The 18,075-nt window shown below is 46.8% G+C and overlaps 1 protein-coding gene and 1 non-coding gene across 12 annotated transcripts in view; both read right to left on the bottom strand.

Moving 5' to 3' along the window:
- The window catches only part of UTRN (utrophin), a 507,208-nt gene extending 489,485 nt beyond the window's left edge, over window positions 1-17,723 (bottom strand). For 10 of the 11 annotated variants that reach the window (XM_084827752.1, XM_084827759.1, XM_084827761.1 and 7 more), the window contains exon 1: window positions 3,026-3,337. The gene's annotated coding sequence lies outside the window, so the exon portion shown is untranslated. Of the gene's footprint in view, window positions 1-3,025; window positions 3,338-17,449 lie in introns of those variants that run through there. The other variant, XM_084827754.1, reaches the window with a different exon arrangement.
- Window positions 17,724-17,833: 110 nt separating this feature from the next.
- TRNAL-UAA (transfer RNA leucine (anticodon UAA)) lies at window positions 17,834-17,916 on the bottom strand. The gene has a single exon. It is a non-coding gene; the product is annotated as a tRNA-Leu (tRNA).
- Window positions 17,917-18,075: the final 159 nt, after the last annotated feature.

The raw sequence follows: 18,075 nt of genomic DNA, 5'->3' as shown, positions 1-18,075 counted from the left end.
GGTACTGAAGGCCACTGAGAGGCCTAGAACAACCAACAGGGATGTGTTCCCTCTGCCCATTCCTCAGCATGCCATTTACCAGGTGACCAAAGGAGCTGTAGGCCAAAACAGCTGGAGGGGGCACAAGTTGTTCTCCCCGATCTAAATAATCAGTGTTCTAAATGCATGTAATAGTTCTGTTGAAGTAGAACTTTGTACATTTCACAGCTGTAACTATTTCTACACCTGTAACCCCATTTTTAAACTGTAATTTGAATTTGACATTTGCTCTTTTTTGTACAGCCCTGGCTGCATATCTTACAAATGCCCCACGGTCAATTTGCTTTCTAGTCAGAGTCTATGAGAGGGTAGACACCTGCAGAGGGGAAAGGGGGAGACCCAAGGAAGCTGCTAAGTGAGAGATTCCAGAACTCCAGCTTTTCAGTACTACCCCTTAATTACGTGGTAGCATGTTATGCATTCACCATGCTTTTTAAAATTTTAGTATCCATGACAGTCAAGTATATTTGGGAAAGTTCAAGCACTGTCTAGTAAGTCAGAATGTCAGTGTGGAGTATACAGAAGCTATTACAGAAGGTTATTAATGGAGTTATTCCATATACAATCTAATACAACATACACATATACAACATGTATACAATCCTATACATGTCTGCTTAAAAGTATTACTGAGTTCAATGGGACTTACTTGCAGGTAAATATACATAGGATTCCAGCCTTAGACTTTATTTAAGAGCACCATTCTCATCGCTTGCATTTCCAATAAATCCTGGCCCACAGACCAGAAAACCGTCTGGGAGCGGCTGGACTGATTTCCTTGTTTATATGTGCAAGTTACAAAGAAAGCTGTTTTCCAGCTGTCCCAAAGCCTGCCTGGATGAATCTGGATCACTCTTCTAAAGCTACAGGGAGGGGCACTAGTTAGTTGCCCCTTATATAGTTTACCCACATAACATTAAGTAGAAGGCAATACGCAGCCCTGTCTCCTTCCATTCTCTTACCACACTGGTTTTTAACTTCCTACAAAATGGAGAGAATGACAGGATGTTAAAGGCTTAATGGATTATTAATATGTATTTCCCACCCTTCCCCAAGGACTCAGGATCACCTACAGTATATCCCACCCCCTTTTATTACCACCACCCTGTAAGGTTGCATAGGGCTGAGAGAGGGGTGAGCAACTTTCTGAAGGTCACCTAGCAAGCATTAAGGTCAGGAGGATCTGAGCTTGAGTCAAGACATTCACTGGTATCTGTTCAAGTCTACAGGAGAAGAGGAAAGAGACCAAATAATAGTAAGTCATACATCTGGGATGAGGAAATCAGCTCAGACTTTCACTCAACATGTGACTGTTTGAGTTGCCAGGCACAAATGTCAAAACCAAGTTTCACACGCAGAAGGTGTCAGGCTTCCATCCAGCCCAGCCCACCCTTTCCGTCTTTCTCAGCTGTCACAGGCAACACACACTTAAGCAGATCCTCCACACATCGTTGTTTGTTTTCCAAGCATTGCTGTGACTTTTGCCCAGTAAGGTTTTTGGAGTCCCTCCCTCAGAATCTTTTACCAGGCCAAGTTCACACATCTTTCCAGATACTGCACAGATTAATCCCAGAGAAAAACAGCTGGCCCACTTCAGTCCTTTCTACCATCCTGAGTTTTCCGGGAGCAGGCCAGCCAAGACCTGCTCAGGTCTCATCCTACTTCCGAGCAGAGCAATGACGTCTTTTTTCATTAGAAAGACATCCACGGAAGTCTTTTAAGCAAAGAGATGGTATCACTGTGTTTCCTGCCTTAAAATAACCTGCAGCCATCCCACGAACGACCACATATGTATGTATCAAGAGGGAGTCAGGGGAAGACTGAGGTTAAGGTTGGTAGCAGTTACCTTCCACTTCAAGTGGAAGCAACAGGTTGTTTTCCTACCCACAGCACTTCCATCAGCATGCATGAACACAACCAGGGGCATCCAGTCCACCCAACATTACTTCCTTTATCGAAGAAGACTAGAAGTCCCAGTAACTCCAGGCTAAGCCTCCTTCACTTCCTTCATCCTTTCCCACAAAAGGCATGCAAGCACTGGTACTTGCAAAAGGCATGCAAATAGTGATTAGTCCGACAAGCTAATGAGAAATATTTTAGAACAGTTTGGGTGCATGAAGGACTCCAAGAGAGACAACCAAACATTTTGCAGAGTTTTTAACATCTATCAGGAGGTTAGCCGTCCTTTGAGGACAGCTCCCCCCCCCCCCCCAATATAGGGTTGGTGTACACTTTCACCAATAAAAGCCACTTACATTTTAAGGATCCTACCATCAACAAGCCAGCTAGATACAGAATCCTGCAGAACTACACTACAAATCAAAGGGAAGAATTTTACTAGCCCATTCTAAAGAAATCATCGGATGAGGTGGGCTCTAGTCCACGAAACTGTATGCCGTAATAAGTTTGTTAGTCTTTGAACGCACCACTATTATATACTGGGGCGGGGGGTTTCTACCTAAAGAAATCAGCCCACCTATTCCCATAAAATAATCGGGAGTACTCCAGGAATGTGGTAGAAACTACTGTCTTCTTCCTATGTTATTGGGGGGGGAGCATGAGCATGCATGCATCAGCCTACTGTCCAGATGTGTTAGACCGCATCCCTCATCATCCACGGCCAAAGGTGGCTGTGGATGATTGGAGGTGGAGTCCAATACATCCGGACGGAAAGCTGGTCTGGACTGCGGTTCCCACGTGGGTCTCGAAGTCCTTTCCTAACGTGACATTTTGTGGCAGAGCGTTCGCTCTGCTCCAGCCTCGGGCACGTCCCTCCCTGTTGACTGCCCCTTTCTCAGAGAAAAAGCCTGAATTCGTTCCAATCAGCCGGGCAAAACTCTCCTCTGTGCATATCAACGGGGGGGGGGGGGGAGTAGGCGAGAGAGAAGCGAGCGCAATCTTTCGGCTGCCCTTTTGTCCTCCCAACGCTCCAAGCCGAGGAGTCGCATTACTCTCTCCCTTTCGCGTCAATTATTCACTAGCTTACCTGCCCGGGGCGGGAGCGGGGCGGGGACCCCCTCGTGCCCGAAGATCCGGGGCGCCAGCCGGTCAAACCGCGGGGCCCATTTCGCGCACAGTGCCCAGCTGTTTCTCTCCAAAGCAAAACAAAACCCCCTCCGAACAATATCCCGCGCCACAGCGGGGCAAAAGCGCCGGGGCGAAGCCGCGCCAACAAGTGGCTGGAACTCGTCCCTCCGCGCGGACGAACGAGTCTGACACGACACGAGACACTCGCCGCGCTCGCTTCGCGAGAGCCCCAGCCTCCCCGACCCGCCGCTGGCCGCCCGCGCTCCGCCCCAAAGACGCGGCTTCTTCCCTCACTCTCCTCTCGCTTCTTGAGCTTGCGGGGGAGGGGGAGGGGGAGGGGGAGGGGGGAGGAGGAAGCGCCCCTCCCGCCGCCCCTTCCGCGGACAGGCGGGCTCAGCTTCGGAGCGGGCAAGTGGCTGCTGCTGTGGCCGCCCCTCCGCCCCCTCCCACGGCTCCTCCTGGGGGCCCCGGGGCTCCTCCTTTGTTATTAGGGGAGCGCAGGACGGGAAGGGGCGGGGGAACCACGCCAGCCTGCGGCCGCGGGCAGGACTGCCCCTCTCCCCCCGGTGCAAATGGGACAAAGGGAGGCGCCGAGTCTGGCAAGAGGGGGGCGCCTCCCGCTGCCCGGTTATTTACTCTCTCAGCGAACTTTCTGCCGCGCTTGGAACTTTTCCCCCCCCCGCCGCCGCCGGAACCCAGAGCGCGCGCGCGCGCGCGCGCACCCTGCCAGCGTTCTCTGCTCGCAGCCGAAGCGGCTACACTCTGGCGCTGGGAACGTGGCGTGGCAGCGTCACGTGACCCTCTGCCCTGTCAATCACCCGAAGCGCTTTCCTCTCTGCCCGGGCTGCCGGCTCGACCCGCTTCGTCTCATCGCGCTCCTCGGATTAGCGACTGCCGAGGCGGAATCCTCCGTCGCCCCTTCGTAACTTCAAAGCCGTATTCGCGCAACCCGACCCCACGCTAGCGTCTGCGAAAGACGTCCCGCGGGCTTCAGAGGGGTTTAATCCGTCGCAGCGTCAAGCTGGCATGCACGGTGTAAGGCGGGGCTGGGCCGGGCCAGCCAGATACGGCTGAACTACAATTCCCATCCTAACGCGTTATTGAGCCTCTGTGGCACGGGGAGCCTTTTACCAGCTTCGGCTGGTATCCCAGCCACCGCCCTACCCGGAGGTGGAAAGCCTGGCTGCGGGGATTCAGGCCCTGGGAACCACCCGTTTGCATCATTGTAATGTTGACTCTTACGAGTCCCCCGGACTGCGAGGAGGTCAGATCAGTCCGTCTAATCAAAGCTATGGTTTTCCCAGTAGCAACGTATGGCTGTGAGAGCTGGACTATAAGGAAGGCTGAGCGCCGAAGAATTGATGCCTTCGAACTGTGGTGCTGGAGAAGACTCTTACGGGTCCCCTGGACTGCAAGGAGGTCAAATCAGTCCATCCTAAAGGAAATCAACCCTGAGTGCTCATTGGAAGGACAGATACTGAAGCTGAAGCTCAAATATTTTGGCCACCTAATGCGAAGAGAAAACTCCCTGGGAAAGACCCTGATGCTGGGAAAGATTGAAGGCAAAAGGAGAAGGGGACGGCACAGGATGAGATGGCTAGATAACAACACCGATGCAATGAATATGGACTTGAGCATGCTCCAGGAGAGAGCGGAGGACAGGAAGGCCTGGTGTGCTATGGTCCATGGGGTCACGAAGAGTCGGACACGACTGAACAACAACAATGTTTTTGTAAGCCACCTTGAGTGCCATGTTTGGGTAGAAAGCTAGGGTATAAATCAAATAAATAAAGCGACGTATGTGGGGCTTCCTTGAAGACAGTCCTGAAGCTTCAGCTAGTGCAAAATATGGCCGTGAAAATTCTAACGGGGATCAGGCGCTATGATCATGTGACACTGGCTCCTGATTTATTTCCAGGCCCAATTCAGAGTGCAAGTTTTGACTTACAAGACTCTACACACCTTGAGACCTCTGTACCTAATGGAACACTATGTACCTGCCCATATTTTAAAGTCATCCGCAGAAGCCCTCTTCGAGTGTCCCCTCATTCTGAGACTCAGAGGATCTTTCCAGCACCAAGCTTCCCTTGGGAAAGCCATCCAAAACTGGGGAGCCACTACTGAAAAAGCCCTCTCTCTTGTTGCCACCCTTCGAGCCTCAGAATGAGAGGGCACTCAAAGGACCCCTGTGGCTTTTTATTTAAAAAAAATAAATGGCTTTTAAAGTATTTTTAAATATTTTAGTATTTTTGAGTTTTGTTATCTTAGTCCCTGCAATGTGATATTGTACTTTATTCTGTGGTAGCACATTTATTACTTTTATATTGCTGGTTTTATTTTATTATTTATTTATTTAAAATATTTCTTAGTTGGCTTTCAGGGCAGGATCTCCCACAAGGCGGCGCACCACAATAAAACAAAATAAAAAACCAATGCGGTAACAAAAACAGTAAGAATACAGTAAAAACAGCAACAGTAGAAAACATTCTAAAAACAACAAACACCAGCATAAAATAAAACCTACAACAGACAACTGTAGCCACAACCCAGTCTGATAAAGCGTAATTAGGGGAAGGCCTGAATTAAGTAGCAAGTTTTCAGGGCCTTCTTAAAAGCCTGCAATGATGGGTCCTGGTAGACCCCCAGTTGCAACTTACTCCAGAGATGTAGGTTATTGTAAAACATCTAGGTAAATCTATTTTATAGCATTTAGGATGCAATCCTATGGCCGCTAGTCAGCAGCTAGACGGCCATAGGATAGGTCTGTTCCCTGAGAACCGACCACCACCACCTCCCACGCTACCCCGTAGGCAGTGCGGATTGGCCCCTCTGTGATCCTAAGAGGAGTGTGGAGCGGCGAAAACAGCATTCAGCAAGGAGGGCAGAAGTGCCGTTCCGACGCTTCCTATACATCATCCACTGCCCTCCCACACACACCCTGCTCTGACTTCCCACAGCTAGACAGACGGAATCAGCTGTCTAGCCCCGAATGCAGGGCAGCTGAAGCGTGGACAGGACGATCCCCTCCACACTGCTCCTGCCCTGCATTGGATAGGTGGTCGCTTCTGAGTTCAGACGGAGCTGCCTATCCCAATAGGTTTGTGCCCTTAATAAATTCAAAAATGGCTAGGCTGACTAAGAGTGACTGGAATTGGAGTCCAACAACAACTGGAGGACCACAGATTCCCCGCTATAAGCCTTTGCATGGTTACTTGAGAGTAAATCCCATTGAACACTTCCAAGTAAACATGCATGGGATTGTACTGTAAATTAACTTGTGATGCCGTGACACATGAGTTACACAAGCCCCACTTGTACTTTAAATCAATTGTATGTACTGCAAGCTTAAAATTATACGTTATAATTATACGTTAAAATATACGTTATACGTGGGGCTGCCTTTGAAAACGGTCCGGAAACTTCAGCTGGTCCAAAATAGGGCAGCAAGATTGTTAAGAGGGACTGGCCTGCAAGCTCATATTACGCCAGTACTTTTCCAGCTACACTGGCTGCCAGTCCATTTCCAGGCCTGATTCAAAGTGCTGGTGTTAACATTCAAAGCCCTTAATGGCTTGGGGCCAGGTTACCTGAAGGATCGCCTCCTCCCATATGTGCCTGCCCGGACCTTAAGATCATCGGCAGCGGCCCTTCTCCGTGAGCCCCTGCCAAAGGAAGTGAGGTGGGTGGCTACTAGGAGGAGGGCTTTTTCTGCTGTGGCACCCCGGCTCTGGAATTAGCTCCCTAGTGAGGTTCGCCTGGCACCTACATTGTATTCCTTTCGGCGCCAGGTGAAGACCCATTTTAGCATTTTAGCTTTCTAAATTTTTAGCTTTGCTGTTTTAAAGCTGTATTTTAAACTCCTGCACTGCTGCTAGGTTTTATTGTGGCTGTATTGTTATATTGTGGTTTTAATGTTCTATATATTTTAAATTGTTTTATTGTGTGTTGTTTGGTTTTAATTTTTGTGAACCGCCCAGAGAGGTTCGGCTATTGGGAGGTATAGAAATGGAATGGAATGAATGAATGAATGAATGAATGAATAAAATTAAAAGCTACACTGTTTAGAATGTGCATTCTTTTCCACATTTCTTTCACTGGTTTTATTTTATTTTTACACAGCGCCCATAGCATGTGTGTCCTCAATTTTATCCTCCCAACAACCCTGTGGGCAGGTTAGCCTGAGAGATCGTGACTTGCCCAAGATTACCCAGTGAGTTTCCTGGCTGACTGAGGATTTAAACCTGGGCTTCCACTGTCCTTGGGTGCTTCCAGAAGAGGCTTTTAATGTGCAATTGCCCTGCCTCATTCTTGAAATTTTACAGGCAATCGAGATGATGTTGTCATTGTAACCCTCCCGTTTTGCCCACTGCTTTTTCTGTCTTTTTTTTTTTTACCACACACAGAAAATCCATTAGGAAAGAGAAGACAGAATAGCTACACTATGCTTTCTGACAGTTAGCACTAGGATACCTCTGTCTGGAAACACTCTGTATCCAGCACTCTGACCCTTACACCACACTGGGTCTGGTCATGATACATGATTCCTTAAGGCATGGTGCAGCGAAGAGGATTGTGGACTTGGTTGGGAATGGCTTTTCTCATTGGAGATGTACAGAAGTGCATGTGTGTGGGTGTGTGGGTGTAACTTCAGCCTAATGAGAAGGGGTTAGGGTCTTGAGGTTGGTTGGTTTCCTCAGGGGTGAGGCAGAGGAATGGGATGAGAACAAGGTGCAAGGGTGCAACTGCCTCCTGACAACCAAACCCGAACAAATGACCCAGTTAGTGTGTGCAAACACAAGGCTTTGTGGAAACTAGTTTGTACAGCGCGCCATGCCTCACAGTTGACAATCCCAGTTGAAAAGCTGGCCTTACGTTGTTTCTCCAGATGACTTATTGTCCATCGCATCAGTAGGACAAAACCAAATTAAGGGCAAGTACACCTTCTCTGGTTTGTAATTAATAGTCTGAAGGCACATGAGGCAGCTACTTTGCTCAAGCTAAGGAGGTCTTGGGTATGGTCAGTGCTTGGAGGGGGGACCACCTGGGAACCTCGAGTCCCATGATGGAAGAAAGGTGGGATATAAATGAAATAAATATGCTGCTCCATCTTACTGTTCCTTGCATTGTTTTATATTGTTATTGTAGTTGAAATTGTTTTTAATAAGGTATTTAAGTGTGATTTTTAATATTTATATGTGAACTACTTAGAGATTTTATGCTCTTAAGTGATATATAAGTATTACTAACAAATAAATAAATAAATATAATAGGTCTCCTACCACAGTGAGTCTGCTTTTTCCCTGCCATTGGCACTAGCTGCTATTTCACCTCATCCCTCTTTCTCACCATTGCTACCACTTGCTTTCTTCACAGGCAGAGAACCAGTAAGCAAGGAGGTACAACTAGTACTACTCCTTCTCACCATCCATTGTCTGGGCCAGACCAAGAGGCAGTTAAACAACCAGGTTGCAATGAAGAGGAGGAGCAAACTCAGAGGGCTCTTGTCAGTAGCCCCTCTGGGGGTCTGGGCCCTTGGCAAGTGCCCTACTATACCTGCCTTTGACACCAGACCTGCCTCTCAATAGCGGTTGCTGGGGAATACAAGTGGGAGGGTGCTGTTGCGCTCATGTGCTGCTTGAGGGCTCCCCATGGGTATCTGATTGGCCACTGTGGTAAAGAAGATGCTGGAATAGACAGCCCTTTGGACTGATCCAGCAGGGTTCTTCTTAAGTTCTTAAGAAAGCTTGAGGAAAAACAAGTACACGTGTGTGTGAAAGGATCTGTGTGCAAGCTCTTATTCTAGTACTGAAAACAAATGCTTGAGCTGAACATGTGCTCAGAGGCACCTTGTTCCGCAATTCTGTGTCCCCCTTTCTGAGCCACTGATTTGCACCTGACTGGCTGGTGGACTTCGGGGGGGGGGGGGTGTGAGAACAGATCCCACAAGCCTATGTAATTCTAAAAGATCTTTAACCAAAAGTACCAACATCCCCTTGGCTTTCAAATCAGTGCAGGATATGCTATTGCAGAATAAATAAATACAACAATACAGAAGTGGAGCAGAGTCTTTAGTATATGAGTGGGGGAACGGCTTTGGCACTATGACAACTAAGGTGTTCTGAACATGTCTCTGTTTTCATCTGTGAAATGTGTGTGGGAAGCTGCGCTACAGGCTTCCGTGGCAATCTAGCATAGCTCAGCAGCCTAATCCAGACAATTTGGAGTCCAATTTGCAGGTCTCTAGAAGTTAATCCAGTTACTTTAAATTAATTATGAATAGATTATATGAGGTTTAACTATTTCTAATCAGAACTGTCTGTACTATTGTCATATCACCATCATACTGTAAACCTACTCTAGCAGTACTGGGTCTTCTAATTTGGGTGCCTTTATTGCTCAGTCACCCTGCCTTATTCACAGATACTTACAGCAGGTCCAGATGACATTGTCATCAATTTGTATCCCTCCTGTGTTTTTCCACCACTTTTTTTTTCTTATCCCCAAAAAATCTGCCAAGGGAGAAAAGATTGCACAGTGCCTTTTGACTGATAGCTCTAGGGGCCCTCCATCTGGAAGCACCCTCTGTATGAACTTTCCAGGGCTAGGGATTCAGTTATAAATAAACTGCTAACATTTCCATGTAAATGCACTTTTTTCTTTTATTTCTTTCCTTTTTTAACATCTGTCATTTTCAGTGGGGCTGCTTGCATGACATGATAGCCCACTGTGGATTATTTAACCCATGGTAACGCTGCTGCACATGCGGGGCATGTGTCGACCCAGGTTTGAATATGCAACCCTGCTCAGGGGTTGTTGTGTTGTGCAAACCCGGCAAGCATGGGTTATGCGAAGGTTAAACAACCCTCACATAACCCATGGTCTGTTTTAGGTGTTGGCAATTGCCAGTGGTGAGGGATCATGGGAGTTGTAGGCCAAAACATCTAGAGGGCCACAAGTTGCCTATCTCTGGTTTAGATGAATTGCTGAGGTCTGCTCTCCATGGACCACTTTATCTAAATTGCCGTCACTGGATACCAAGCTCTTGCTAACTTGGGCTAGCCTTCACGAAGTTGGAGAAACATATCCACCATCCAAGGTCAGTCTCACCGTCATGCCATCTTCCATCTGAGCACCATTAAGGTGTCACAGGTATTGTTCAGTGACAGATTCCCTGAAGTGGGGAGAGTGAGAACAGCTTTTTGGGGAAGAAAGGAGGTGAGATCCTGTCCCTATTTGTATAGCCCACCCCTTTATCTGTATATTACCATAAAAAAATTCTGAGTATGTTTCATGACCCACTAGGAAAAGAAGCTCTTAAAAAAAAATACTGTTGATATTTACAACTAAACACAGTGGGGCTGTTCACAAGACATGACAGCCCGCCATGGGTTATTTAACTCATGGTGAAGCTGCGGTGCTGTTTTAGGGTCTATTTTAGGGTTATATGAGGGTTATTTAATCCTCACATAACCCATGCTCCCCAGGTTTACACAACACAACTCCTGAGCAGTGTTCACATGTGCAACCTAGTGCCCATGAATTAAATAACCTTCAACAAGCCCTTGATTGGCCAGGTTCAGACAATCAGCGGGGGATACAATGCAGTGTCTATTGCTTCCCCCTCTCCTGCATGTGCCAGTCATGCAACCAAAATGATCCTAATTACCCACACCATGTTGTGGGTTACCATGTTGTCTGAACCCAGTGGGCAGCGCAGGTATAGTAACTTTTCACCACCCTACAACCCATGGCTTGCAGTAGGTCACTACGCCCGTGCCACGTGCCAGGTTCAGGCAACATGGCAACCTGCAATGCAGTGGGAGTAATTAGGGCCATCCCAGGAGCGTGACCAGCACACCGGGGCTGGGGGGGGGGGGACACAAAACTGACACTGCATTGTTTCCCCTGCTGATCATCCAAACCCAGGCAGTGTGTCTTATCTTTTAATAAGATTTACTATAATATGAATGGGTTCTGAGACATAAAGGTCCATATGGGTTGCTGATCTGTAAAATAGCTTTATTGTCACTGGCCTGGTTCACACATAACAAGAAGCCACCATGGGTGAATTTCCCCATGCTTGTCATTGTAGCAACAGCTGCCATTTTGAATACTCAGGGCACAGCAGGGGCTCACCATAACTTCTCATTACATGCGAACCTGATGGAAGTAGTTTGTTGGGGTGGCTGACAAGCCACCCCAAACAGCCCTTGGGTTCTGGGTGGTTTGTGAACCAGGCCAACAACTCACCCTCACTAGTTTCACACAGAAAGAGAAGCCATGGTGGTGGCTTGGACTGACAGCCTGGCCCTGCAGCCCACCATGGCTAAGGAGCCTCGGTGGGCTGTGGTGATCGTGCAAATCAGGTCACAATCTTGCAATCAAATATTGACCTGGTTCATATGACATGACAGCCTACCATGGTTTAATTTACCTGCAGGGGCTGTTGTGTTCTGCCAGGCACATGGAGGCACCATCTTTGCATGGCTTCTTTTAGGGTTATTTGAGGATTGTCTAACCCTCAAACAACACCTGCCACCCAGGTTTGCATGACATGGCAAGCCATGGCAAACCAGGCCCCCATGGGGGGCCAGCACAACATGACAGCCCTAAATCAAGCCATGGTGGGCTGTCCCGATATGCAAACAGGTTCAAAGTCATTCTGACTTAACAGAGTTGTTAGTTTGTAAATTGGCAGTTGTTTTCTTCAGCAGCAGGTATTATGGAGCAAAGGCCATTCATTCTCCGCTTTTGTTGGCACAGTGATATTTAAGAATGTTTAAAAGCGTCTTTAGTACTTCAGCAATCATGAGAGAACAATAGCTTTACACAGAAGTCTATGCAAAAAGAACAATACACTCTGTCATAGGGACTGTTTTCAATAGCCACAAATGACTGAGTGCAAGTAGTAATGTAACCGAAAGGTGTTCCACCTGCATAGGTAGCAAACAAATATCTATTAGATGTGCTGTAGAGCCCCCAGGTTCCAGAATAAAAACCTTGAAGCCAGGTAGCTAAAAATATAGTCACACCAGGGAATTCCAGTCAGTATATCTAAACTATGGATCAAGGGATACAGACCTTAGGCAGTTTCAAAAATATTGGCCCTTGCTCCACCCCTTCACAGCCCCTTGCTGGAGGAGGAGGACAGAGCAAGGCTTCAAGGGTCCTACCAAGTCAACTAGAAGAACATAGGAAGCTGCCTTATACTGGCCCAGTTCGCACATAATTAGAGGCCACCATGGGGGTGCCTGTCGTTACGTACAAGCCCAGCAGGGGTGGGTTGTTGGGGTGCTTGCCAATGCAAAACCGAAAAGACAAAGTCCCAAATAAGAGCTCAGAACAAACACCCAAGGTGGAAGAGACCTAGCAGAACTGCACTAGACCAATAAGATAATTTTATACAGTGTTTATAAATAAAGTACTCGATGGTACACAAACACTGAAGCCTTACACACTGACACATTTGATCTCAGAAGCTAAGCAAGGTCAGCTCTGGTTAGTACTTGGATGGGGACTGCTTGGGAATCAGGCTTCCTGCATTGAGAAGGGGGTTGGACTCGATGGCCTTGTAGGCCCCTTCCAACCCTATGATTTCTCCAGTTCTACCAATTAACTTTATACATTGTTTATAAATAAAGCACTTCATAGTACACAAACAATCCTACCAATGTCATAACAACCATATCAATTAGATCAGTCAAGACATCCAAAATTTTCTATACAAAGCTATTATTCTTTTCCATGACAGTTTAATGTGAAACTAGAACTGAAGTGTAATCCACACCACTATGACATGTATTGACAGAGCAGTATAAAAACAGGAACACTGATGCCTTAAAATTAGTGATTAATTGCTTTTCCCAGAGGGGGAAACTAGGCTTGCTGAGTAATAAAAACAGGGCTTTAGCCTATTAGAAACCACACCACTCAGTTGCTTAGGGACACATGAAGCTGCCTCACACCCTATGCTTCACCTTCTAGTATATTAAAGCGGCAAAGTGTCAACCCAGACTTTACATGCAAATATATGAATCAAAGTGCCAGCTTGTTGTTTTGAATAAAAAGCAGTTTCGAAAGCTGATTTGAGTGAAGAAGCAGGATTGGTGGGTGTGCTTTCTGCTTTAAACTCACCCCCACCCCCGCTCCAGCTCTAAATCCCTCCTCTAAGCTGCTTTCTCCCCACTGCCTTCCGGGGTTCTAGATGCATATCTTTAAATACATATCAGAAACCCTGCAGTGGAAAAAGCAAGGGGGGGAGAGAGATTTTGAGTGGAAAAAATGGCAAGTAGTGAAAGGATTAAGCACCCCTATTCTCTACACACACAGACACACACTTCACTGCTTTTTTTCTCAAAATGGCAGCCTCCAGAGGCTGCTTTTCATTAAAAAAAAAAAAAAAAACTGTAGAGGCTGTGTTACATGCATTTGCCCCTTAGCTAGCAACCCCTTGGAACTGCCTGCAATGGAAATGCTAACATTCTTTAAGCTATAATGACACTCTTATTATCTTTACAAAAGATAACCAGCCCCTTAAGAATATTACATAGACGTTCCATTAATGAGCAGTTACACCACCTCCAGTTTGCTTCCCTGTCAAAAGCTGCTAACTAAGCTGGATAATTTTAACTTGCAACAATAACTATTCCCTTTTGGAAAACAAGCTTTTGTTCTATACTGTAGATTCAGGATATTTTATTGTTTAGTTAGTGTCAAAGTTGCTTTTGGTAGTTTGGCATGAGTTATGTGTTACACTGCAAATATAACTGTCCAACAAGGGGGAAATCCTGGGTTTGGTATAAGTCAGGTATAATCAGATACCTCTCTAGAGGGCATCCATATATGCAGCTAAGCAAGCATGCAGTGCATTGCTTTGACTGGGATGCAGAGTCTGATGTTCATCGGCATGCACATGCTCATACAAGTAGTCTACTATGAACACTTTATGTTTGAGAACATGTAATGGGTAGGGGTGAATATCTATAGCCTCTGACATCAGACCCACAAATCCCAGAACAGGGGAACCTGTTTTGGCACAGAAGATCACACACGCACACCGTCAGCTATATCATTATTCAGTTTATTCCTTCTCACCTGAGGGGAAACAGAAACGTCGCAATCCTCATTTCTTTCCCACTGTTTGCACATCAAGTTCATCATTGCCCTAAGGGGCATACCAGCTGTACAATCTTGATCCCAAACCCCAGGAAAACTTGCTCATGGAGTCTAGGTCAACTAGTTTCTCCCAATTTTCCTTGTTACCCATGATCTGCTCTTTCATTCCATTCATAGGGAATTCACACATATAACTCTCAGTCAGGCCTAGACCTCACATGCAGCAGAATGAGATGATAGAATGTTGAGGTGGCAAAAAGTACTGCATCACTTCAGGTTGAAGGAGTGGGAATGATTTAGAGCATTTCTACACCACCCTATATTGCACCCACAAGAGAAATCTGCCATATTTCACCCTGTTGTGCAGTTATCAGAGAAGCTATCATCCCGACCATGATAGAATCTGGCAACACAAGCTGCTACCCATCCTTCCTTATAGCTGATTTAGACAAGGCTTAAGGCTTACCCATGCAGGGTTCCACATGGCCCCGCATCTAATTAAAAAGATTGTTTATCATATTCAAAGCCTCTTCACATTCCCTATTAGCATGCCAGCAAACTGTAGCTTAGAAGAAGGAAGCCATGCTTCCTTGCACATGATACACGCGAAGGAGCTGACACCTTGTTTAAAATAAGATTCTGGGGCTAGTGATAACCTGCATGGGTGGCATACTGGCTGGGGAATTCTGGGAGTTGTAGGACTTTCTTTCTAAACATGCATAGGATTGCACCCAAAATGACTTTTGATTTGCAAAACATTCTGATACTTCTCGCAGTAAAGAGCCACTAGGGGTCGCTCTACTAAATACATTTAAAATTGTTGCCTTGTTAAGGGAATGGATGGAATAAAAAAAAAACCCACTGCCATCAGCACTTTAAATTCTTAATCCAATCCTGAAACTGATAAATAGCTATGGTGAATGGATGCTTAGTATTACAGACTTGCTGTTGTAGCTGGACGTACAAACCCACCTTCCTGCAAGGTATTCTAAGTGGCTGTGTAGGAAAGGGAATGACCACAGATGAAGATTTTTTGACCCCTGCACAGCAAGTTGTACCTGCCAAAATGCCACCTTCTTTTTTTCACAACTACTCACGGTAATAGAAGCTCTTCCCTCTCTTGCCCTGTACAATGTGTTACACAGGAGGAATAGCAGTGGTGTGGCCTGCATTAATTTGTTCTAGACTACAGAAACACTATTAATATTAACACACTAAAGGTGCAATCCTATGCACGTTTAGACAGAAAAAAGGCCTACACCTCTTAGCATGCCCCCGTGGCTGGGAGCTGTAGGCCTTTTTTCTGTCTAAACATGCATAGGATTGCACCCTTACAGCCTTCTAGATGTTAGTCCAGGGATTATTCTGAAGAAGGGGGTCACCACAGCTCAGCCACGGCCCTATTTAAAATGTCGGGCTTACCTCTGGCCATAGGAAACAAAACGTAACGAAGCAGCGGCTCAAGAGAGAAGTCATCCTCTCCATCAGTAGCAGCCAGAGTTCTGAGTGCCCTTCGGCAAGACACCCTCAATGGGCCCTGTCCCTCAGTAAATCTACCTCCTCCCCACCATTTTCACCAGTTGTAATTGCTCCCCCTCCTCTTGCTAGTTTGCTCGACAGGCAGAGAGCCGGTGAGCACATAGGTGGTGGCATCTCCTGCTCCTGCCCCTCTTCACCACCCCTGGTGTCTGGGCCTGAGCGAGAGGCAGGTGAACAAGCAGGTTGCCAGGGTGAAGAGGAGGAGCAACTCCAGGGAGCTCTTGTCAGTGGGCCCCTGCTGGAGCATGGGCCCTCAACAAGTTCCCAACCACGATGACCCCCCCACACACACTTGATGTTGGTCCTGCTCTCCATTATCCAATACTGACTGCAGGATTTGTTCCAAGTATTGAGCCTTCTGCCCATCATGATTAAGTTGTTATAAAACACGATAGCCGACCGGCCTCCCGTCGAGCTATATAGCTATTGGATTATCATCAAACTACTTTTTATGGACCGCATTGTTACAATTTATGTATTTTCCTGGTGTGTTTTGTTAATGGACAGGCGTAACTTGTGCGATGGCTATGTTCAGATTGGCTCTGTTATGCTCTATTTGATACTAATTTTGTAATGTAATTATTAATGTACTAGAACTTGTAATGCACATTTATCTGTCTCTACAACTGGGGTTTCCCCTGCTTATGTTTTACGGTATGGAGGGGGGTTCTTGGTTTTTTTTTTGGTTGCTGTGGGTTATGAGCACACTTTCCCCCCATTTTTTCTGTTTTCAAGCTATCTGATGGGTTGTTCTGAGGTCAAAATGCAGCTGTCCTTGTAGAAATGTTGGGATGCAAATGTGAAGTATAACTAAATAAAGGTGGTACAAATAAATGTTTCCAAAGTACTGTGTCCAGTTCTGGGCACCACACTTTAAGAAGGATGCAGACAAACTGGAGAGGGTTCAGTGGAGGGCAACAAAGATGATCAGGGGACTGGAAACAAAGCCCTATGAAGAGAGACTGAAAGAACTGGGCATGTTTAGCCTTGAGAAGAGAAGACTGAGGGGAGATATGATAGCACTCTTCAAGTACTTGAAAGGTTGTCACAGTCAGAGAAGAAGGCCAGGATCACTTCTTGATCATCTCAGAGTGCAGGACACGGAATAATGGGCTCAAGTTACAGGAAGCCAGATTCCAGCTGAACATCAGGAAAAACTTCCTGACTGTAAGGGCAATACGACAATGGAACCAATTACCTGGGGAGGTGGTGGGCTCTCCCACACTGGAGGCCTTCAAGACCAGGCTGGACAGCCTTTTGTCAGAGATGCTCTGACTTGGATTCCTGCATTGAGCAGGGGGTTGGACTCGATGGCCTTGTAGGCCCCTTCCAACCCTACTATTCTATGATTCAGAGCAGAGGGCCTTGCTCTCGGGATGGTTTGAGTCCCACTTTCAACACTTTCTTCGGTATTCTAGGTCAGAGAAGGGAAGAAGAGAAACCAGGCAAAACAAAATTCCGACACCAGTATGCGTCTTAGCAGAGCTGCTGCCACTGAACATCATATGAATGGAACTCATAGAATTCCTACTTATATCTTTCCTAAACTCTCTAAACGATATTTTAAGTGCAAAATAATGTGATTTTTTTTTCATTCTTGTTAGAAAGTAGTACATACAACTAGTTTTGCAAAACAAGTAATATCTTTAATCCCCACCCCCAGCCCCTCCCTTTCCCCTCCCCACCCCCGCTGCAAAAGCTAGGGAAGTTTTGCAGAGCTCGGGCTTACGTATGTCGTCCTTTTGCACGGAAAGTGTCGTTGTAGGTGCTTTTTACCGATTCATGCAAGTTCAGTTGCTCATACGGCTGCACGATGAGCCGGGGAAACAAAATCATTAAAAGGAGGGGCTTTCAGACTTGTATTTTATACAGCCGGGAGATGCTGTGAACGTACAAGAGGTTCATTCGCTGCCACCTTCTTCGCAGGTAGCTTTGCACAGCAGCGGAAGCGAGCTGGAGAGGGGCTCAGGCTCGCTCCGCCGTAGCTCAGTCTCCCCGGGTACTGCGAAGGCCCGGAGCACCGTTCAGAAGCTGAAGCTTGCCCGGCTGGTTTCCGCGTGTTTTACCCGCCGTCATCCTTAATTTAATAGGAAGTGGTGGGAAAAAAACCAACTACCAGGAGTGGGGTTCGAACCCACGCGGACATGCGTCCATTGGATCTTAAGTCCAACGCCTTAACCACTCGGCCATCCTGGTGCGGTTACAAACCCAGCACGCAGGCACTCCTACATAGAACAAAGCGCGGGACGGCTGGCTCAGCTTTGTTCGGCTCCAGCTAACCTACGACGGCCCCAGCTTGAGCCCGGCGTGCGCGAGGGAGCGAAGGCTCGGCAGCTTCCCCGTCCCCTTCTCCCT

The sequence above is a fragment of the Heloderma suspectum genome, chromosome 1 (assembly GCF_057233095.1).
Source record: "Heloderma suspectum isolate Gila_16-S chromosome 1, 16-S_ref, whole genome shotgun sequence".
Lineage (NCBI taxonomy): Eukaryota > Metazoa > Chordata > Lepidosauria > Squamata > Helodermatidae > Heloderma > Heloderma suspectum.
Note: the sequence above shows the minus strand (reverse complement) of the source record. Positions and strands in the feature narration are given on the sequence as shown.